Source organism: Camelus bactrianus, chromosome 8, assembly GCF_048773025.1.
Source record: "Camelus bactrianus isolate YW-2024 breed Bactrian camel chromosome 8, ASM4877302v1, whole genome shotgun sequence".
In the NCBI taxonomy this organism is placed as follows: domain Eukaryota; kingdom Metazoa; phylum Chordata; class Mammalia; order Artiodactyla; family Camelidae; genus Camelus; species Camelus bactrianus.
In genome coordinates this window covers 79,365,659-79,388,644 of record NC_133546.1, presented here as the reverse complement: position 1 = coordinate 79,388,644, position 22,986 = coordinate 79,365,659, and positions in this window count along the sequence as shown.

The window sequence follows — 22,986 nt, the reverse complement described above, 5'->3', positions numbered from 1 at the left end:
CTGAGCATGTGGAGAGACGTTCGTTCATCTAGCACAAAAGAAACGGGTTGCAGGAGAAACTTTTACTCTGCTTTCTCAGTCTGTTTCCTAGTGCCGGTTTGCAGTTCCTGCAGTTTTCACGGTAAAACCGAGTTGAAGCTAGTACCTCACCATATATATGTATGGAGTGGATTTTGCAAGTGAAAAGAAACTTTGTGTTCCCAAAAAGCTACGTGAAGGACGGCTTTCACACACACTTATGTCTCAGAACTGAGAATTTGGAGAGACGTTCGTTCATCTAGCACAAAGGGAACGCGTTGCAGGAGAAACTTTTACTCTGGTTTCTCAGTCTGTTTCCTAGTGCCGGTTTGAAGTTCCTGCAGTTTTCACTGTAAACACGAGTTGGAGAAAGTACCTCCCCTTATATATGTATGGAGTGGAGTTTGCAACTGAAAAGAAACTTTGTGTTCCCAACAAGCTAGGTGAAGGACGGCTTTCACACACACATATCTCTCAGAACTGAGCATGTGGCGAGACGTTCGTTCATCTAGCACAAATGGAACGGGTTGCAGGAGAAACTTTTACTCTGGTTTCTCAGTCTTTTTCCTAGTGCCGTGTTGAAGTTCCTGCAGTTTTCACTGTAAATCCGTGTTGGAGCTTTAACCTCCCCATATATATGTATGGAGTGGAGTTTGCAAATGAAAAGAAAATTTGTGTTCCCATCAAGCTAGGTGAAGGACGGCTTTCACACACACTTATCTCTCAGAACTGAGCATGTGGAGAGACGTTCGTTCGTCCAGCACAAATGGAAAAGGTTGCAGGAGAAACTTTTACTCTGGTTTCTCAGTCTGTTTCCTAGTGCCGGTTTGAAGTTCCTGCAGTTTTCTCTGTAAAACGGAGTTGGAGCTAGTACCTCCCCATATAAATATATGGAGTGGAGTTTGCAAGTGAAAAGAAACTTTGTGTTCCGAACAAGCTAGGTGAAGGAAGGCTTTCACACACACTTATCTCTCAGAACTGAGCATGTGGAGAGACGTTCGTTCATCTAGCACAAAGGGAACGGGTTGCAGAAGAAACTTTTACTCTGGTTTCTCAGTCTGTTTCCTAGAGCCGGTTTGAAGTTCCTGCAGTTTTCACAGTAAAACCGAGTTGGAGCTAGTACCTTCCCATATATATGTTTGGAATGGAGTTTGCAACTGAAAAGAATCTTTGTGTTCCCAACAAGCTAGGTGAAGGACGGCTTTCACACACACTTCTCTCTCAGAACTGAGCATGAGGAGAGACGTTCGTTCATCTAGCACAAAGGGAACGGTTTGCAGGAGAAACTTTTACTCTGGATTCTCAGTCTTTTTTCTAGTGCCGGTTTGAATTTCCTGCAGTTTTCACTGTAGAACAGAGTTGGAGCTATTACCTCCCCATATATATGTATGGAGTGGATTTAGCAGCTGAAAAGAAACTTTGTGTTCCCAACAAGCTATTTGAAGGACGGCTTTCACACACATTTATCTCTCAGAACTGAGCATGTGGAGAGACTTTCGTTCATCTAGCACAAAGGGAACGGGTTGCAGGAGAAACTTTTACTCTGGTTTCTCAGTCTGTTTCCTAGTGCTGGTTTGAATTTCCTGCAGTTTTCACTGTAAAACCGTGTTGGAGCTAGTACCTCCCCATATAAATGTATGGAGTGGTGTTTGCAAGTGAAAAGAAACTTTGTGTTCCCAACAAGCTATGTGAAGGAAGGCTTTCACACACAATTATCTCTCAGAACTGAGCATGTGGAGAGACATTCGTTCATCTAGCACAAAGGGAACGGGTTGCAGAAGAAACTTTTTCTCTGGTTTTTCAGTCTGTTTCCTAGAGCCGGTTTGAAGTTCCTGCAGTTTTCACAGTAAAACCGAGTTGGAGCTAGTACCTTCCCATATATATGTTTGGAATGGAGTTTGCAACTGAAAAGAATCTTTGTGTTCCCAACAAGCTAGGTGAAGGACGGCTTTCACACACACATCTCTCTCAGAACTGAGCATGTGGAGAGACTTTCGTTCATTTAGCACAAAGGGAACGGGTTGCAGGAGAAACTTTTACTCTGGTTTCTCAGTCTGTTTCCTAGTGCCGGTTTGAAGTTCCTGCAGTTTTCACTGTAAAACCGTGTTGGAGCTAGTACCTCCCCATATATATTTATGGAGTGGAGTTGGCAAGTGAAAAGAAACTTTGTGTTCCCAACAAGCTAGGTGAAGGACGGCTTTCACACACAATTATCTCTCAGAACTGAGCATGTGGAGAGACGTTCGTTCATCTAGCACAAAGGGAACTGGTTGCAGGAGAAACTTTTACTCTGGTTTCTCAGTCTGTTTCCTAGTGCCGTTTTGAAGTTCCTGCAGTTTTCACTGTAAAACCGACTTGGAGCTTGTACCTCCCCATATATATGTATGGAGTTGAGTTGGCAAGTGAAAAGAAACTTTGTGTTCCCAACAAGCTAGGTGAAGGGCGGCTTTCACTCCCACTTCTCTCTCAGAACTTAGCATGTGGAGAGACGATCGTTCATCTAGCACAAAGGGAACCGGTTGCAGGAGAAACTTTTACTCTGGTTTCTCAGTCTGTTTCCTAGTGCCGGTTTGAAGTTCCTGCAGTTTTCACTGTAAAACCGAGTTGGAGCTAGTACCTGCCCATATATATGTATGGATTGGGGTTTGCAACTGAAAAGAAACTTTGTGATCCCAACAAGCTAGGTGAAGAACGGCTTTCACAAACACTTCTCTCTCAGAACTGAGCATGTGGAGAGACGTTCGTTCATCTAGCACAAAGGGAATGGGATGCAGGAGAAACTTTTACTCTGGTTTCTCAGTCTGTTTCCTAGTGCCGGTTTGAAATTCCTGCAGTTTTCACTGTAAAACCGTGTTGGAGCTAGTAACTCCCCATATATATTTATGGAGTGGAGTTTGCAAATGAAAAGAAAATTTGTGTTCCCAACAAGCTAGGTGAAGAACGGCTTTCACAAACACTTATCTCTCAGAACTGAGCAGGTGGAGAGACGTTCGTTCATCCAGCACAAATGGAAAAGTTTGCAGGAGAAACTTTTACTCTGGTTTCTCAGTCTGTTTCCTAGTGCCGGTTTGAATTTCCTGCAGTTTTCACTGTAAAACAGAGTTGGAGCTAGTACCTCCCCATATATATGTATGGAGTGGAGTTTGCAAGTGAAAAGAAACTTTGTGTTCCCAACAAGCTAGGTGAAGGACGGCTTTCACACACACTTATATCTCAGAACTGAGCATGTGGAGAGACATTCGTTCATCTAGCACAAAGGGAACGGGTTGCAGAAGAAACTTTTACTCTGGTTTCTCAGTCTGTTTCCTAGAGCCGGTTTGAAGTTCCTGCAGTTTTCACAGTAAAACCGAGTTGGAGCTAGTACCTTCCCATATATATGTTTGGAATGGAGTTTGCAACTGAAAAGAATCTTTGTGTTCCCAACAAGCTAGGTGAAGGACGGCTTTCACACACACTTCTCTCTCAGAACTGAGCATGAGGAGAGACGTTCGTTCATCTAGCACAAAGGGAACGGGTTGCAGGAGAAACTTTTACTCTGGAATCTCAGTCTTTTTTCTAGTGCCGGTTTGAATTTCCTGCAGTTTTCACTGTAGAACAGAGTTGGAGCTATTACCTCCCCATATATATGTATGGAGTGGATTTAGCAGCTGAAAAGAAACTTTGTGTTCCCAACAAGCTATTTGAAGGACGGCTTTCACACACATTTATCTCTCAGGACTGAGCATGTGGAGAGACTTTCGTTCATCTAGCACAAAGGGAACGGGTTGCAGGAGAAACTTTTTCTCTGGTTTCTCAGTCTGTTTCCTAGTGCTGGTTTGAATTTCCTGCAGTTTTCACTGTAAAACCGTGTTGGAGCTAGTACCTCCCCATATAAATGTATGGAGTGGTGTTTGCAAGTGAAAAGAAACTTTGTGTTCCCAACAAGCTATGTGAAGGAAGGCTTTCACACACAATTATCTCTCAGAACTGAGCATGTGGAGAGACATTCGTTCATCTAGCACAAAGGGAACTGGTTGCAGAAGAAACTTTTACTCTGGTTTCTCAGTCTGTTTCCTAGAGCCGGTTTGAAGTTCCTGCAGTTTTCACAGTAAAACCGAGTTGGAGCTAGTACCTTCCCATATATATGTTTGGAATGGAGTTTGCAACTGAAAAGAATCTTTGTGTTCCCAACAAGCTAGGTGAAGGACGGCTTTCACACACACTTCTCTCTCAGAACTGAGCATGTGGAGAGACGTTCGTTCATTTAGCACAAAGGGAACGGGTTGCAGGAGAAACTTTTACTCTGGTTTCTCAGTCTGTTTCCTAGTGCCGGTTTGAAGTTCCTGCAGTTTTCACTGTAAAACCGTGTTGGAGCTAGTACCTCCCCATATATATGTATGGAGTGGAGTTGGCAAGTGAAAAGAAACTTTGTGTTCCCAACAAGCTAGGTGAAGGACGGCTTTCACACACACTTATCTCTCAGAACTGAGCATGTGGATAGACGTTCGTTCATCTAGCACAAAGGGAATGGGTTGCAGGAGAAACTTTTACTCTGGTCTCTCAGTCTGTTTCCTAGTGCCGGTTTGAAGTTCCTGCAGTTTTCACTGTAAAACCGAGTTGGATCTAGTACCTGACCATATATATGTATGGAGTGGGGTTTGCAACTGAAAAGAAACTTTGTGTTCCCAACAAGCTAGGTGAAGGACGGCTTTCACACACACTTCTCTCTCAGAACTGAGCATGTGGAGAGACGTTCATTCATCTAGCACAAAGGGAACGGGTTGCAGGAGAAACTTTTACTCTGGTTTCTCAGTCTGTTTCCTAGTGCCGTTTTGAAGTTCCTGCAGTTTTCACTGTAAAACCGACTTGGAGCTTGTACCTCCCCATATATATGTATGGAGTTGAGTTGGCAAGTGAAAAGAAACTTTGTGTTCCCAACAAGCTAGGTGAAAATCGGCTTTCACTCCCACTTCTCTCTCAGAACTTAGCATGTGGAGAGACGTTCGTTCATCTAGCACAAAGGGAACGGGTTGCAGGAGAAACTTTTACTCTGGTTTCTCAGTCTGTTTCCTAGTGCCGGTTTGAAGTTCCTGCAGTTTTCACTGTAAAACCGTGTTGGAGCTAGTACCTGCCCATATATATGTATGGATTGGGGTTTGCAACTGAAAAGAAACTTTGTGATCCCAACAAGCTAGGTGAAGAACGGCTTTCACAAACACTTCTCTCTCAGAACTGAGCATGTGGAGAGACGTTCGTTCATCTAGCACAAAGGGAATGGGATGCAGGAGAAACTTTTACTCTGGTTTCTCAGTCTGTTTCCTAGTGCCGGTTTGAAATTCCTGCAGTTTTCACTGTAAAACCGTGTTGGAGCTAGTAACTCCCCATATATATTTATGGAGTGGAGTTTGCAAATGAAAAGAAAATTTGTGTTCCCAACAAGCTAGGTGAAGAACGGCTTTCACAAACACTTATCTCTCAGAACTGAGCAGGTGGAGAGACGTTCGTTCATCCAGCACAAATGGAAAAGTTTGCAGGAGAAACTTTTACTCTGGTTTCTCAGTCTGTTTCCTAGTGCCGGTTTGAATTTCCTGCAGTTTTCACTGTAAAACAGAGTTGGAGCTAGTACCTCCCCATATATATGTATGGAGTGGAGTTTGCAAGTGAAAAGAAACTTTGTGTTCCCAACAAGCTAGGTGAAGGACGGCTTTCACACACACTTATATCTCAGAACTGAGCATGTGGAGAGACATTCGTTCATCTAGCACAAAGGGAACGGGTTGCAGAAGAAACTTTTACTCTGGTTTCTCAGTCTGTTTCCTAGAGCCGGTTTGAAGTTCCTGCAGTTTTCACAGTAAAACCGAGTTGGAGCTAGTAACTTCCCATATATATGTTTGGAATGGAGTTTGCAACTGAAAAGAATCTTTGTGTTCCCAACAAGCTAGGTGAAGGACGGCTTTCACACACACTTCTCTCTCAGAACTGAGCATGAGGAGAGACGTTCGTTCATCTAGCACAAAGGGAACGGGTTGCAGGAGAAACTTTTACTCTGGAATCTCAGTCTTTTTTCTAGTGCCGGTTTGAATTTCCTGCAGTTTTCACTGTAGAACAGAGTTGGAGCTATTACCTCCCCATATATATGTATGGAGTGGATTTAGCAGCTGAAAAGAAACTTTGTGTTCCCAACAAGCTATTTGAAGGACGGCTTTCACACACATTTATCTCTCAGGACTGAGCATGTGGAGAGACTTTCGTTCATCTAGCACAAAGGGAACGGGTTGCAGGAGAAACTTTTTCTCTGGTTTCTCAGTCTGTTTCCTAGTGCTGGTTTGAATTTCCTGCAGTTTTCAATGTAAAACCGTGTTGGAGCTAGTACCTCCCCATATAAATGTATGGAGTGGTGTTTGCAAGTGAAAAGAAACTTTGTGTTCCCAACAAGCTATGTGAAGGAAGGCTTTCACACACAATTATCTCTCAGAACTGAGCATGTGGAGAGACATTCGTTCATCTAGCACAAAGGGAACGGGTTGCAGAAGAAACTTTTACTCTGGTTTCTCAGTCTGTTTCCTAGAGCCGGTTTGAAGTTCCTGCAGTTTTCACAGTAAAACCGAGTTGGAGCTAGTACCTTCCCATATATATGTTTGGAATGGAGTTTGCAACTGAAAAGAATCTTTGTGTTCCCAACAAGCTAGGTGAAGGACGGCTTTCACACACACTTCTCTCTCAGAACTGAGCATGTGGAGAGACGTTCGTTCATTTAGCACAAAGGGAACGGGTTGCAGGAGAAACTTTTACTCTGGTTTCTCAGTCTGTTTCCTAGTGCCGGTTTGAAGGTCCTGCAGTTTTCACTGTAAAACCGTGTTGGAGCTAGTACCTCCCCATATATATGTATGGAGTGGAGTTGGCAAGTGAAAAGAAACTTTGTGTTCCCAACAAGCTAGGTGAAGGACGGCTTTCACACACACTTATCTCTCAGAACTGAGCATGTGGATAGACGTTCGTTCATCTAGCACAAAGGGAATGGGTTGCAGGAGAAACTTTTACTCTGGTCTCTCAGTCTGTTTCCTAGTGCCGGTTTGAAGTTCCTGCAGTTTTCACTGTAAAACCGAGTTGGATCTAGTACCTGACCATATATATGTATGGAGTGGGGTTTGCAACTGAAAAGAAACTTTGTGTTCCCAACAAGCTAGGTGAAGGACGGCTTTCACACACACTTCTCTCTCAGAACTGAGCATGTGGAGAGACGTTCATTCATCTAGCACAAAGGGAACGGGTTGCAGGAGAAACTTTTACTCTGGTTTCTCAGTCTGTTTCCTAGTGCCGTTTTGAAGTTCCTGCAGTTTTCACTGTAAAACCGACTTGGAGCTTGTACCTCCCCATATATATGTATGGAGTTGAGTTGGCAAGTGAAAAGAAACTTTGTGTTCCCAACAAGCTAGGTGAAAATCGGCTTTCACTCCCACTTCTCTCTCAGAACTTAGCATGTGGAGAGACGTTCGTTCATCTAGCACAAAGGGAACGGGTTGCAGGAGAAACTTTTACTCTGGTTTCTCAGTCTGTTTCCTAGTGCCGGTTTGAAGTTCCTGCAGTTTTCACTGTAAAACCGAGTTGGAGCTAGTACCTGCCCATATATATGTATGGATTGGGGTTTGCAACTGAAAAGAAACTTTGTGATCCCAACAAGCTAGGTGAAGAACGGCTTTCACAAACACTTCTCTCTCAGAACTGAGCATGTGGAGAGACGTTCGTTCATCTAGCACAAAGGGAATGGGTTGCAGGAGAAACTTTTACTCTGGTTTCTCAGTCTGTTTCCTAGTGCCGGTTTGAAATTCCTGCAGTTTTCACTGTAAAACCGTGTTGGAGCTAGTACCTCCCCATATATATTTATGGAGTGGAGTTTGCAAATGAAAAGAAAATTTGTGTTCCCAACAAGCTAGGTGAAGAACGGCTTTCACCAACACTTATCTCTCAGAACAGAGCATGTGGAGAGACGTTCGTTCATCCAGCACAAATGGAAAAGTTTGCAGGAGAAACTTTTACTCTGGTTTCTCAGTCTGTTTCCTAGTGCCGGTTTGAATTTCCTGCAGTTTTCACTGTAAAACCGAGTTGGAGCTAGTACCTCCCCATATATATGTATGGAGTGGGGTTTGCAAGTGAAAAGAAACTTTGTGTTCCCAACAAGCTAGGTGAAGGACGGCTTTCACACACACTTATATCTCAGAACTGAGCTTGTGGAGAGACGTTCGTTCACCTAGCACAAATGGAACTGGTTGCAGGAGAAACTTTTACTCTGGTTTCTCAGTCTGTTTCCTAGTGCCGGTTTTGAAGTTCCTGCAGTTTTCACTGTAGAAACAAGTTGGAGCTAGTTCCTACCCATATATATGTATGGAGTTTATTTTGCAAGTGAAAAGAAACATTGTGTTCCCAACAAGCTATTTGAAGGACGGCTTTCACACACATTTATCTCTCAGAACTGAGCATGTGGAGAGACGTTCGTTCATCTAGCACAAAGGGAACGGGTTGCAGGAGAAACTTTTACTCTGGTTTCTCAGTCTGTTTCCTAGTGCTGGTTTGAAGTTCCTGCAGTTTTCACTGTAAAACCGAGTTGGAGCTAGTACCTCCCCATATAAATGTATGGAGTGGTGTTTGCAAGTGAAAAGAAACTTTGTGTTCCCAACAAGCTATGTGAAGGAAGGCTTTCACACACAATTATCTCTCAGAACTGAGCATGTGGAGAGACATTCGTTCATCTAGCACAAAGGGAACGGGTTGCAGAAGAAACTTTTACTCTGGTTTCTCAGTCTGTTTCCTAGTGCCGGTTTGAAGTTCCTGCAGTTTTCACTGTAAAACCGAGTTGGAGCTAGTACCTTCCCATATATATGTTTGGAATGGAGTTTGCAACTGAAAAGAAACTTTGTGTTCCCAACAAGCTAGGTGAAGGACGGCTTTCACACACACTTATGTCTCAGAACTGAGCATGTGGAGAGACGTTCGTTCATTTAGCACAAAGGGAACGGGTTGCAGGAGAAACTTTACTCTGGTTTCTCAGTCTGTTTCCTAGTGCCGGTTTGAAGTTCCTGCAGTTTGCACTGTAGAATCGAGTTGGTGCTAGTACCTCCCCATATATATGTACGGAATGGTGTTGGCAAGTTAAAAGAAACTTTGTGTTCCCAACAAGCTAGGTGAAGTACGGCTTTCACACACACTTATCTCTCAGAACTGAGCATGTGGAGAGACTTTCGTTCATCTAGCACAAAGGGAACGGGTTGCAGGGAAAAATTTTACTCTGGTTTCTCAGTCTGTTTCGTAGTGCCGGTTTGAAGTTCCTGCGGTTTTCACTGTAAAACCGAGTTGGAGCTAGTACCTCCCCATATAAATGTATGGAGTGGAGTTTGCAAGTGAAAAGAAACTTTGTGTTCCCAACAAGCTAGGTGAAGGAAGGCATTCACACACACTTATCTCTCAGAACTAAGCATGTGGAGAGACGTTCGTTCATCTAGCACAAAAGGAACGAGTTGCAGGAGAAACTTTTACTCTGCTTTCTCATTCTGTTTCCTAGTGCCGGTTTGAAGTTCCTGCAGTTTTCACTGTAAAACAGAGTTGGAGCTAGTACCTCACCATATATATGTATGGAGTGGATTTTGCAAGTGAAAAGAAACTTTGTTTTCCCTACAAGCTACTTGAAGGACGGCTTTCACACACACTTATCTCTCAGAACTGAGCATGTGGAGAGACTTTCGTTCATCTAGCACAAATGGTACGCGTTGCAGGAGAAACTTTTACTCTGGTTTCTCAGTCTGTTTCCTAGTGCCGGTTTGAAGTTCCTGCAGTTTTCACTGTACACCCGAGTTGGAGATAGTACCTCCCCTTATATATGTATGGATTGGAGTTTGCAACTGAAAAGAATCTTTGTGTTTCCAACAAGCTAGGTGAAGGACGGCTTTCACACACACTTATCTCTCAGAAGTGAGCATGTGGAGAGACGTTCGTTCATCTAGCACAAAGGGAACAGGTTGCAGGAGAAACTTTTACTCTGGTTTCTCAGTCTTTTTCCTAGTGCCGGGTTGAAGTTCCTGCAGTTTTCACTGTAAAACCGTGTTGGAGCTAGTACCTCCCCATATATATGTATGGAGTGGAGTTTGCAAATGAAAAGAAAATTTGTGTTCCCAACAAGCTAGGTGAAGGACGGCTTTCACAAACACTTATCTCTCAGAACTGAGCATGTGGAGAGACGTTCGTTCATCCAGCACAAATGGAAAAGTTTGCAGGAGAAACTTTTACTCTGGTTTCTGAGTCTGTTTCGTAGTGCCGGTTTGAAGTTCCTGCAGTTTTCACTCTAAAACCGAGTTGGAGCTAGTACCTCCCCATATAAATGTATGGAGTGGAGTTTGCAAGTGAAAAGAAACTTTGTGTTCCCAACAAGCTAGGTGAAGGAAGGCTTTCACACACACTTATCTCTCAGAACTAAGCATGTGGAGAGACTTTCGTTCATCTAGCACAAAGGGAACGGGTTGCAGGAGAAACTTTTACTCTGGTTTCTCAGTCTGTTTCCTAGTGCCTGTTTGAAGTTCCTGCAGTTTTCACTGTAAAACGGACTTGTAGCTAGTACTTCCCCATATATATGTATGGAGTGGAGTTTGCAACTGAAAAGAAACTTTGTGTTCCCAACAAGCTAGGTGAAGGACGGCTTTCACACACACTTATCTCTCAGAACTGAGCATGTGGAGAGACGTTCGTTCATCTAGCACAAAGGGAACGGGTTGCAGGAGAAACTTTTACTCTGGTTTCTCAGTCTGTTTCCTAGTGCCGGTTTGAAGTTCCTGCACTTTTCACTGTAAAACCGATTTGGAGCTAGTACCTGCCCATATATATGTATGGAGTGGAGTTTGCAAGTGAAAAGAAACTTTGTGTTCCCAACACGCTAGGTGAAATACGGCTTTCACACACACTTCTCTCTCAGAACTGAGCATGTGGAGAGACGTTCGTTCATCTAGCACAAAGGGAACGGGTTGCAGAAGAAACTTTTCCTCTGGTTTCTCAGTCTGTTTCCTAGTGCCGGTTTGAAGTTCCTGCAGTTTTCACTGTAAAACCGACTTGGAGCTTGTACCTCCCCGTATATATGTATGGATTAGAGTTGGCAAGTGAAAAGAAACTTTGTGTTCCAAACAAGCTAGGTGAAGGACGGCTTTCACTCCCAATTCTCTCTCAGAAATTTCCATGTGGAGAGACGTTCGTTCAACTAGCACAAAGGGAACGGGTTGCAGGAGAAACTTTTACTCTGGTTTCTCAGTCTGTTTCCTAGTGCCGGTTTGAAGTTCCTGCAGTTTTCACTGTAAAACCGTGTTGGAGCTAGTACCTCCCCATATATATGTATGGAGTGGAGTTTGCAAATGAAAAGAAAATTTGTGTTCCCAACAAGCTAGGTGAAGGACGGCTTTCACAAACACTTATCTCTCAGAACTGAGCATGTGGAGAGACGATCGTTCATCCAGCACAAATGGAAAAGTTTGCAGGAGAAACTTTTACTCTGGTTTCTCAGTCTGTTTCCTAGTGCCGGTTTGAAGTTCCTGCAGTTTTCACTGTAAAATCGAGTTGGAGCTAGTACCTCCCCATATATATGTATGGAGTGGAGTTTGCAAGTGAAAAGAAACTTTGTGTTCCCAACAAGCTAGGTGAAGGACGGCTTTCACACACACTTATCTCTCAGAACTGAGCATGTGGAGAGACGTTCGTTCATCTAGCACAAAGGGAACGGGTTGCAGGAGAAACTTTTACTCTGGTTTCTCAGTCTGTTTCCTAGTGCCGGTTTGAAGTTCCTGCAGTTTGCCCTGTAAAACCGAGTTGGAGCTAGTACCTCACCATATATATTTATGGAGTGGAGTTTGCAAGTGAAAAGAAACTTTGTGTTCCAAACAAGCTAGGTGAAGGGCGGCTTTCACACACACTTATCTCTCAGAACTGAGCATGTGGAGAGACGTTCGTTCATCTAGCACAAAAGGAACGGGTTGCAGAAAAACTTTTACTCTGCTTTCTCAGTCTTTTTCCTAGTGCCGGTTTGAAGTACCTGCAGTTTTCTCTGTAAAACCGTGTTGGAGCTAGTACCTTACCATATATATGTATGGAGTGGATTTTGCAAGTTAAAAGAAACTTTGTGTTCCCAACAAGCTAGGTGAAGGACGGCTTTCACACACACTTATCTCTCAGAACTGAGCATGTGGAGAGACGTTCGTTCATCTAGCACAAAGGGTACGCGTTGCAGGAGAAACTTTTACTCTGGTTTCTCAGTCTGTTTCCTAGTGCCGGTTTGAAGTTCCTGCAGTTTTCACTGTAAACCCGAGTTGGAGATAGTACCTCCCCTTATATATGTATGGAGTGGAGTTTGCAACTGAAAAGAAACTTTGTGTTCCCAACAAGCTAGGTGAAGGACGGCTTTCACACACACTTATCTCTCAGAACTGAGCATGTGGAGAGACGTTCGTTCATCTAGCACAAAGGGAACGGTTTGCAGGAGAAACTTTTACTCTGGTTTCTCAGTCTTTTTCTTAGTGCCGGGTTGAAGTTCCTGCAGTTTTCACTGTAAAACCGTGTTGGAGCTATTACCTCCCCATATATATGTATGGAGTGGAGTTTGCAAATGAAAAGAAAATTTGTGTTCCCAACAAGCTAGGTGAAGGACGGCTTTCACACACACTTATCTCTCAGAACTGAGCATGTGGAGAGACGTTCGTTCGTCCAGCACAAATGGAAAAGTTTGCAGGAGAAACTTTTACTCTGCTTTCTCAGTCTGTTTCCTAGTGTCGGTTTGAAGTTCCTGCAGTTTTCACTGTAAAAACTATTTGGAGCTATTACCTCCCCATATATATGTATGGAGTGGAGTTGGCAAGTGAAAAGAAATTTTGTGTTCCCAACATGCTATGTGAAGTACGGCTTTCACAGACACTTATCTCTCAGAACTGAGCATGTGGAGAGACGTTCGTTCATCTAGCACAAAGGGAACCGGGTTGCAGAAGAAACTTTTACTCTGGTTTCTCATTCTGTTTCCTAGTGCCGGTTTGAAGTTCCTGCAGTTTGCACTGTAAAACAGAGTTGGAGCTAGTACCTCACAATATATATTTATGGAGTGGAGTTTGCACGTGAAAAGAAACTTTGTCTTCCAAACATGCTACGTGAATGGCGGCTTATACACACACTTATGTCTCAGAACTGAGCATGTGGAGAGACGTTCGTTCATCTAGCACAAAGGGAAAGGGTTGCAGGTGAAACTTTTACTCTGGTTTCTCAGTCTGTTTCCTAGTGCCGGTTTGAAGTTCCTGCAGTTTTCACTGTAAAACCGAGTTGGAGCTAGTACCTCACCATATATATGTATGGAGTGGTGTTTGCAAGTGAAAAGAGACTTTGTTTTCCCAACAAGCTAGGTGAAGAACGGCTTTCACACACACTTATCTTTCAGAACTGAGAATGTGGAGAGACGTTCGTTCATCTAGCACAAATGGAACGGGTTGCAGGATAAACTTTTACTCTGGTTTCTCAGTCTGTTTTCTAGTGCCGGTTTTGAAGTTCCTGCAGTTTTCACTGTAGAAACAAGTTGGAGCTAGTACCTCCCCATATATATGTATGGAGTTTATTTTGCAACTGAAAAGAAACTTTGTGTTCCCAACAAGCTATATGAAGGACGGCTTTCACACACATTTATCTCTCAGAACTGAGCATGTGGAGAGACTTTCGTTCATGTAGCACAAAGGGAACGGTTTGAAGGAGAAACTTTTACTCAGGTTTCTCAGTCTGTTTCCTAGTGCTGGTTTGAAGTTCCTGCAGTTTTCACTGTAAAACCGAGTTGGAGCTAGTACCTCCCCATATAAATGTATGGAGTGGAGTTTGCAAGTGAAAAGAAACTTTGTGTTCCCAACAAGCTAGGTGAAGGACGGCTTTCACACACACTTATCCCTCAGAACTGAGCATGTGGAGAGACGTTCGTTCTTTTAGCACAAGGGGAACGGGTTGCAGGAGAAACTTTTACTCTGGATTCTCAGTCTGTTTCCTAGTGCCGGTTTGAAGTTCCTGCAGTTTGCACTGTAGAATCGAGTTGGTGCTAGTACCTCCCCATATATATGTATGGAGAGGTTTTGGCAAGTTAAAAGAAACTTTGTGTTCCCAACAAGCTAGGTGAAGGAAGGCTTTCACACACAATTATCTCTCAGAACTAAGCATGTGGAGAGACTTTCGTTCATCTAGCACAAAGGGAACGGGTTGCAGGAGAAACTTTTACTCTGGTTTCTCAGTCTGTTTCCTAGTACCGGTTTGAAGTTCCTGCAGTTTTCACTGTAAAACCGATTTGGAGCTAGTACCTGCCCATATATATGTATGGAGTGGAGTTTGCAACTGAAAGAAACTTTCTGTTCCCAACAAGATAGGTGAAGTACGGCTTTCACACACACTTCTCTCTCAGAACTGAGCAGGTGGAGAGACGTTCGTTCATCTAGCACAAAGGGAACGGGTTGCAGAAGAAACTTTTACTCTGGTTTCTCAGTCTGTTTCCTAGTGCCGGTTTGAAGTTCCTGCAGTTTTCACTGTAAAACCGACTTGGAGCTTGTACCTCCCCGTATATATGTATGGATTTGAGTTGGCAAGTGAAAAGAAACTTTGTGTTCCAAACAAGCTAGGTGAAGGACGGCTTTCAATCCCACTTCTCTCTCAGAACTTACCATTTGGAGAGACGTTCGTTCAACTAGCACAAAGGGAACGGGTTGCAGGAGAAACTTTTACTCTGGTTTCTCAGTCTGTTTCCTAGTGCCGGTTTGAAGTTCCTGCAGTTTTCACTGTAAAATCGAGTTGGAGCTAGTACCTGCCCATATATATGTATGGAGTGGAGTTTGCAACTGAAAAGAAACTTTGTGTTCCCAACAAGCTAGGTGAAGTACGGCTTTCACACACACTTCTCTCTCAGAACTGAGCATGTGGAGATACGTTCGTTCATCTAGCACAAAGGGAACGGGTTGCTGAAGAAAATTTTACTCTGGTTTCTCAGTCTGTTTCCTAGTGCCGGTTTGAAGTTCCTGCAGTTTTCACTGTAAAACCGACTTGGAGCTTGTACCTCCCCGTATATATGTATGGATTTGAGTTGGCAAGTGAAAAGAAACTTTGTGTTCCAAACAAGCTAGGTGAAGGACGGCTTTCAATCCCACTTCTCTCTCAGAACTTACCATGTGGAGAGACGTTCGTTCAACTAGCACAAAGGGAACGGGTTGCAGGAGAAACTTTTACTCTGGTTTCTCAGTCTTTTTCCTAGTGCCGGTTTGAAGTTCCTGCAGTTTTCCCTGTAAAATCGAGTTGGAGCTAGTACCTCACCTTATATATGTATGGAGTGGAGTTTGCAAGTGAAAAGAAACTTTGTGTTCCCAACAAGCTAGGTGAAGGACGGCTTTCACACACACTTATCTCTCAGAACTGAGCATGTGGAGAGACGTTCGTTCATCTAGCACAAAGGGTACGCGTTGCAGGAGAAACTTTTTCTCTGGTTTCTCAGTCTGTTTCCTAGTGCCGGTTTGAAGTTCCTGCAGTTTTCACTGTAAAACCGTGTTGGAGCTAGTACCTCCCCATATATATGTATGGAGTGGAGTTTGCAAATGAAAAGAAAATTTGTGTTCCCAACAAGCTAGGTGAAGGACGGCTTTCACAAACACTTATCTCTCAGAACTGAGCATGTAGAGAGACGTTCGTTCATCCAGCACAAATGGAAAAGTTTGCAGGAGAAACTTTTACTCTGGTTTCTCAGTCTGTTTCCTAGTGCCGGTTTGAAGTTCCTGCAGTTTTCACTGTAAAACCGAGTTGGAGCTAGTACCTCCCCATATATATTTATGGAGTGGAGTTTGCAAGTGAAAAGAAAATTTGTGTTCCCAACAAGCTAGGTGAAGGACGGCTTTCACACACACTTATCTCTCAGAACTGAGCATGTGGAGAGACGTTCGTTCATCTAGCACAAATGGAACTGGTTGCAGGAGAAACTTTTACTCTGGTTTCTCAGTCTGTTTCCTAGTGCCGGTTTTGAAGTTCCTGCAGTTTTCACTGTAGAAACAAGTTGGAGCTAGTTCCTTCCCATATATATGTATGGAGTTTATTTTGCAAATGAAAAGAAACTTTGTGTTCCCAACAAGCTATGTGAAGGAAGGCTTTCACACACAATTATCTCTCAGAACTGAGCATGTGGAGAGACATTCGTTCATCTAGCACAAAGGGAACGGGTTGCAGAAGAAACTTTTGCTCTGGTTTCTCAGTCTGTTTCCTAGTGCCGGTTTGAAGTTCCTGCAGTTTGCACTGTAAAACCGAGTAGGAGCTAGTACCTTCCCATATATATGTTTGGAATGGAGTTTGCAACTGAAAAGGAACTTTGTGTTCCCAACAAGCTAGGTGAAGGACGGCTTTCACACACACTTATGTCTCAGAACTGAGCATGTGGAGAGACGTTCGTTCATTTAGTACAAAGGGAACGGGTTGCAGGAGAAACTTTTACTCTGGTTTCTCAGTCTGTTTCCTAGTGTCGGTTTGAAGTTCCTGCAGGTTTCACTGTAAAAACTATTTGGAGCTAGTACCTCCCCATATATATGTATGGAGTGGAGTTGGCAAGAGAAAAGAAACTTTGTGTTCCCAACAAGCTATGTGAAGTACGGCTTTCACACACACTTATCTCTCAGAACTGAGCATGTGGAGAGACGTTCGTTCATCTAGCACAAAGGGAACCGGTTTGCAGAAGAAACTTTTACTCTGGTTTCTCAGTCTGTTTCCTAGTGCCGGTTTGAAGTTCCTGCAGTTTGCACTGTAAAACAGAGTTGGAGCTAGTACCTCACAATATATATTTATGGAGTGGGGTTTGCAAGTGAAAAGAAACTTTGTGTTCCCAACAAGCTATGTGAAGGACGGCTTTCACACACATTTATCTCTCAGAACTGAGCATGTGGAGAGACTTTCGTTCATCTAGCACAAAGGGAACGGGTTGCAGGAGAAACTTTTACTCTGGTTTCTCAGTCTGTTTCCTAGTGCTGGTTTGAAGTTCCTGCAGTTTTCACTGTAAAACCGAGTTGGAGCTAGTACCTCCCCATATAAATATATGGAGTGGTCTTTGCAAGTGAAAAGAAACTTTGTGTTCCCAACAAGCTATGTGAAGGAAGGCTTTCACACACAATTATCTCTCAGAACTGAGCATGTGGAGAGACATTCGTTCATCTAGCACAAAGGGAACGGGTTGCAGAAGAAACTTTTACTCTGGTTTCTCAGTCTGTTTCCTAGAGCCGGTTTGAAGTTCCTGCAGTTTTCACTGTAAAACCGAGTTGGAGCTAGTACATTCCCATATATATGTTTGGAATGGAGTTTGCAACAGAAAAGAAACTTTGTGTTCCCAACAAGCTAGGTGAAGGACGGCTTTCACACACACTTATCTCTCAGAGCTGAGCATGTGGAGAGACGTTTGTTCATTTAGCACAAAGGGAACGGGTTGCAGGAGAAACTTTTACTCTGGTTTCTCAGTCTGTTTCCTAGTGCCGGTTTGAAGTTCCTGCAGTTTTCACTGTAAAACCGAGTTGGAGCTAGTACCTCCCCATATATATGTATGGAGTGGAGTTGGCAAGTGAAAAGAAACTTTGTGTTCCCAACAAGCTAGGTGAAGGACGGCTTTCACACACACTTATCTCTCAGAACTGAGCATGTGGAGAGACGTTCGTTCATCTAGCACAAAGGGAACGGGTTGCAGGAAAAATTTTACTCTGGTTTCTCAGTCTGATTCGTAGTGCCGGTTTGAAGTTCCTGCAGTTTTCACTGTAAAACCTTGTTGGAGCTAGTACCTCCCCATATATATGTATGGAGTGGAGTTTGCAAATGAAAAGAAAATTTGTGTTCCCAACAAGCTAGGTGAAGGACGGCTTTCACAAACACTTATCTCTCAGAACTGAGCATGTGGAGAGACGTTCGTTCATCCAGCACAAATGGAAAAGTTTGCAGGAGAAACTTTTACTCTGGATTCTCAGTCTGTTTCCTAGTGCCGGTTTGAAGTTCCTGCAGTTTTCACTGTAAAACCGAGTTGGAGCTAGTACCTCCCCATATATATGTATGGAGTGGAGTTTGCAAGTGAAAAGAAACTTTGTGTTCCCAACAAGCTAGGTGAAGGACGGCTTTCACACACACTTACCTCTCAGAACTGAGCATGTGGAGAGACGTTCGTTCATCTAGCACAAATGGAACTGGTTGCAGGAGAAACTTTTACTCTGGTTTCTCAGTCTGTTTCCTAGTGCCGGTTTTGAAGTTCCTGCAGTTTTCACTGTAGAAACAAGTTGGAGCTAGTTCCTTCCCATATATATGTATGGAGTTTATTTTGCAACTGAAAAGAAACTTTGTGTTCCCAACAAGCTAGGTGAAGGAAGGCTTTCACACACACTTATCTCTCAGAACTAAGTATGTGGGGAGACTTTCGTTCATCTAGCACAAAGGAACGGGTTGCAGGAGAAAATTTTACTCTGGTTTCTCAGTCTGTTTCCTACTGCCGGTTTGAAGTTCCTGCAGTTTTCACTGTAAAACCGACTTGGAGCTAGTACTTCCCCATATATATGTATGGAGGGGAGTTTGCAACTGAAAAGAAACTTTGTGTTCCCAAGAAGCTAGGTGAAGGACGGCTTTCACACACACATATCTCTCAGAACTGAGCATGTGGAGAGACGTACATTCATCTAGCACAAAGGGAACGGGTTGCAGGAGAAACTTTTACTTTGGATTCTCAGTCTTTTTTCTAGTGCCGGTTTGAATTTCCTGCAGTTTTCACTGTAGAACCGAGTTGGAGCTAGTACCTCCCCATATATATGTATGGAGTGGATTTAGCAACTGAAAAGAAACTTTGTGTTCCCAACAAGCTATTTGAAGGACGGCTTTCACACACATTTATCTCTCAGAACTGAGCATGTGGAGAGACTTTCGTTCATCTAGCACAAAGGGAACGGGTTGCAGGAGAAACTTTTACTCTGGTTTCTCAGTCTGTTTCCTAGTGCTGGTTTGAAGTTCCTGCAGTTTTCACTGTAAAACCGAGTTGGAGCTAGTACCTCCCCATATAAATATATGGATTGGTGTTTGCAAGTGAAAAGAAACTTTGTGTTCCCAACAAGCTATGTGAAGGAAGGCTTTCACACACAATTATCTCTCAGAACTGAGCATGTGGAGAGACATTCGTTCATCTAGCACAAAGGGAACGGTTTGCAGAAGAAACTTTTACTCTGGATTCTCAGTCTGTTTCCTAGAGCCGTTTTGAAGTTCCTGCAGTTTTCACTGTAAAACCGAGTTGGAGCTAGTACATTCCCATATATATGTTTGGAATGGAGTTTGCAACAGAAAAGAAACTTTGTGTTCCCAACAAGCTATGTGAAGGACGGCTTTCACACACACTTATCTCTCAGAACTGAGCATGTGGAGAGACGTTCGTTCATCTAGCACAAAGGGAACGGTTTGCAGGAGAAATTTTACTCTGGTTTCTCAGTCTGTTTCCTAGTGCCGGTTTGAAGTTCCTGCAGTTTTCACTGTAAAACCGAGTTGGAGCTAGTACCTGCCCATATATATTTATGGAGTGGGGTTTGCAACTGAAAAGAAACTTTGTGTTCCCAACAAGCTAGGTGAAGGGCGGCTTTCATTAACAATTCTCTCTCAGAACTTAGCATGTGGAGAGACGTTCGTTCATCTAGCACAAAGGGAATGGGTTGCAGGAGAAACTTTTACTCAGGTTTCTCAGTCTGTTTCCTAGTGCCGGTTTGAAGTTCCAACAGTTTTCACTGTAAAACCGTGTTGGAGCTAGTACCTCCCCATATATATGTATGGAGTGGAGTTTGCAAATGAAAAGAAAATTTGTGTTCCCAACAAGCTAGGTGAAGGACGGCTTTCACAAACACTTATATCTCAGAACTGAGCATGTGGAGAGACGTTCGTTCATCCAGCACAAATGGAAAAGTTTGCAGGATAAACTTTTACTCTGGTTTCTCAGTCTGTTTCCTAGTGCCGGTTTGAAGTTCCTGCAGTTTGCACTGTAGAACCGAGTTGGAGCTAGTACCTCCCCATATATATGTATGGAGTGGAGTTTGCAAGTGAAAAGAACCTTTGTGTTCCCAACAAGCTAGGTGAAGGACGGCTTTCACACACACTTATCTCTCAGAACTGAGCATGTGGAGAGACGTTCGTTCATCTAGCACAAATGGAACTGGTTGCAGGAGAAACTTTTACTCTGGTTTCTCAGTCTGTTTCCTAGTGCTGGTTTGAAGTTCCTGCAGTTTTCACTGTAAAACTGAGTTGGAGCTAGTACCTCCCCATATAAATGTATGGAGTGGTGTTTGCAAGTGAAAAGAAACTTTGTGTTCCCAACAAGCTATGTGAAGGAAGGCATTCACACACAATTATCTCTCAGAACTGAGCATGTGGAGAGACATTCGTTCATCTAGCACAAAGGGAACGGGTTGCAGAAGAAACTTTTACTCTGGTTTCTCAGTCTGTTTCCTAGAGCCGGTTTGAAGTTCCTGCAATTTTCACTGTAAAACCGAGTTGGAGCTAGTACATTCCCATATATATGTTTGGAATGGAGTTTGCAACAGAAAAGAAACTTTGTGTTCCCAACAAGCTAGGTGAAGGACGGCTTTCACACACACTTATCTCTCAGAACTGAGCATGTGGAGAGACGTTCGTTCATCTAGCACAAAGGGAACGGGTTGCAGGAGAAACTTTTACTCTGGTTTCTCAGTCTGTTTCCTAGTGCCGGTTTGAAGTTCCTGCAGTTTTCACTGTAAAACCGAGTTGGAGCTAGTACCTTCCCATATATATGTTTGGAATGGAGTTTGCAACTGAAAAGAAACTTTGTGTTCCCAACAAGCTAGGTGAAGGACGGCTTTCACACACACTTATCTCTCAGAACTGAGCATGTGGAGAGACGTTCGTTCATTTAGCACAAAGGGAACGGGTTGCAGGGGAAACTTTTACTCTGGTTTCTCAGTCTGTTTCCTAGTGCCGGTTTGAATTTCCAGCAGTTTGCACTGTAGAATCGAGTTGGTGCTAGTACCTCCCCATATATATGTATGGAATGGTGTTGGAAAGTTAAAGGAAACTTTGTGTTCCCAACAAGCTAGGTGAAGGACGGCTTTCACACACACTTATCTCTCAGAACTTAGCATGTGGAGAGACTTTCGTTCATCTAGCACAAAGGGAACGGGTTGCAGGGAAAAATTTTACTCTGGTTTCTCAGTCTGTTTCCTAGTGCCGGTTTGTAGTTCCTGCAGTTTTCACTGTAAAACCGAGTTGGAGCTAGTACCTCCCCATATAAATGTATGGAGTGGAGTTTGCAAGTGAAAAGAAACTTTGTGTTCCCAACAAGCTAGGTGAAGGAAGGCTTTCACACACACTTATCTCTCAGAAATAAGCATGTGGGGAGACTTTCGTTCAACTAGCACAAAGGGAACGGTTTGCAGGAGAAACTTTTACTCTGGTTTCTCAGTCTGTTTCCTACTGCCGGTTTGAAGTTCCTGCAGTTTTCACTGTAAAACCGACTTGGAGCTAGTACTTCCCCATATATATGTATGGAGGGGAGTTTGCAACTGAAAAGAAACTTTGTTTTCCCAACAAGCTAGGTGAAGGACGGCTTTCACTCCCACTTCTCTCTTGGAACTTAGCATGTGGAGAGACGTTCGTTCATCTAGCACAAAGGGAACGGGTTGCACTAGATACTTTTACTCTGGTTTCTCAGTCTGTTTCCTAGTGCTGGTTTGAAGTTCCTGCAGTTTTCACTGTAAAACCGAGTTGGAGCTAGTACCTCCCCATATAAATGTATGGAGTGGAGTTTGTAAGTGAAAAGAATCTTTGTGTTCCCAACAAGCTAGGTGAAGGAAGGCTTTCACACACACTTATCTCTCAGAACTGAGCATGTGGAGAGACATTCGTTCATCTAGCACAAATTGAAAGGTTTGCAGGAGAAACTATTACTCTGGCTTCTCAGTCTGTTTCCTAGTGCCGGTTTCAAGTTCCTGCAGTTTTCACAGTAAAACCGAGTTGGACCTATTACCTTTCCATATATATGTATGGAATGGAGTTTGCAACTGAAAAGAAACTTTGTGTTCCCAACAAGCTAGGTGAAGGACGGCTTTCACACACACTTATCTCTCAGAACTGAGCATGTGGAGAGACGTTCGTTCATCTAGCACAAAGGGAACGGGTTGCAGGAGAAACTTTTACAGTGGTTTCTCAGTCTGTTTCCTAGTGCCGGTTTGAATTTCCTGCAGTTTTCACTGTAAAACCGAGTTGGAGCTAGTACCTCCCCATGTATATGTATGGAGTGGAGTTGGCAAGTGAAAAGAAACTTTGTGTTCCCAACAAGCTAGGTGAAGGAAGGCTTTCACACACACTTATCTCTCAGAACTGAGCATGTGGATAGACGTTCGTTCATCTAGCACAAAGGGAACGGGTTGCAGGAGAAACTTTTACTCTGGTTTCTCAGTCTGTTTCCTAGTGCCGGTTTGAAGTTCCTGCAGTTTTCACTGTAAAACAGAGTTGGAGCTAGTACCTGCCCATATATATGTATGGAGTGGAGTTTGCAACTGAAAAGAAACTTTGTGTTCCCAACAAGCTAGGTGAAGGACGGCTTTCACACACACTTCTCTCTCAGAACTGAGCATATGGAGAGACGTTCGTTCATCTAGCACAAAGGGAACGGGTTGCAGGAGAAACTTTTATTCTGGTGTCTCAATCTGTTTCCTAGTGCCGTTTTGAAGTTCCTGCAGTTTTCACTGTAAAACCGACTTGGAGCTTGTACCTCCCCATATATATGTATGGAGTTGAGTTGGCAAGTGAAAAGAAACTTTGTGTTCCCAACAAGCTAGGTGAAGGGCGGCTTTCACTCCCACTTCTATCTCAGAACTTAGCATGTGGAGAGACGTTCGTTCATCTAGCACAAAGGAAACGGGTTGCAGGAGAAACTTTTACTCTGGTTTATCA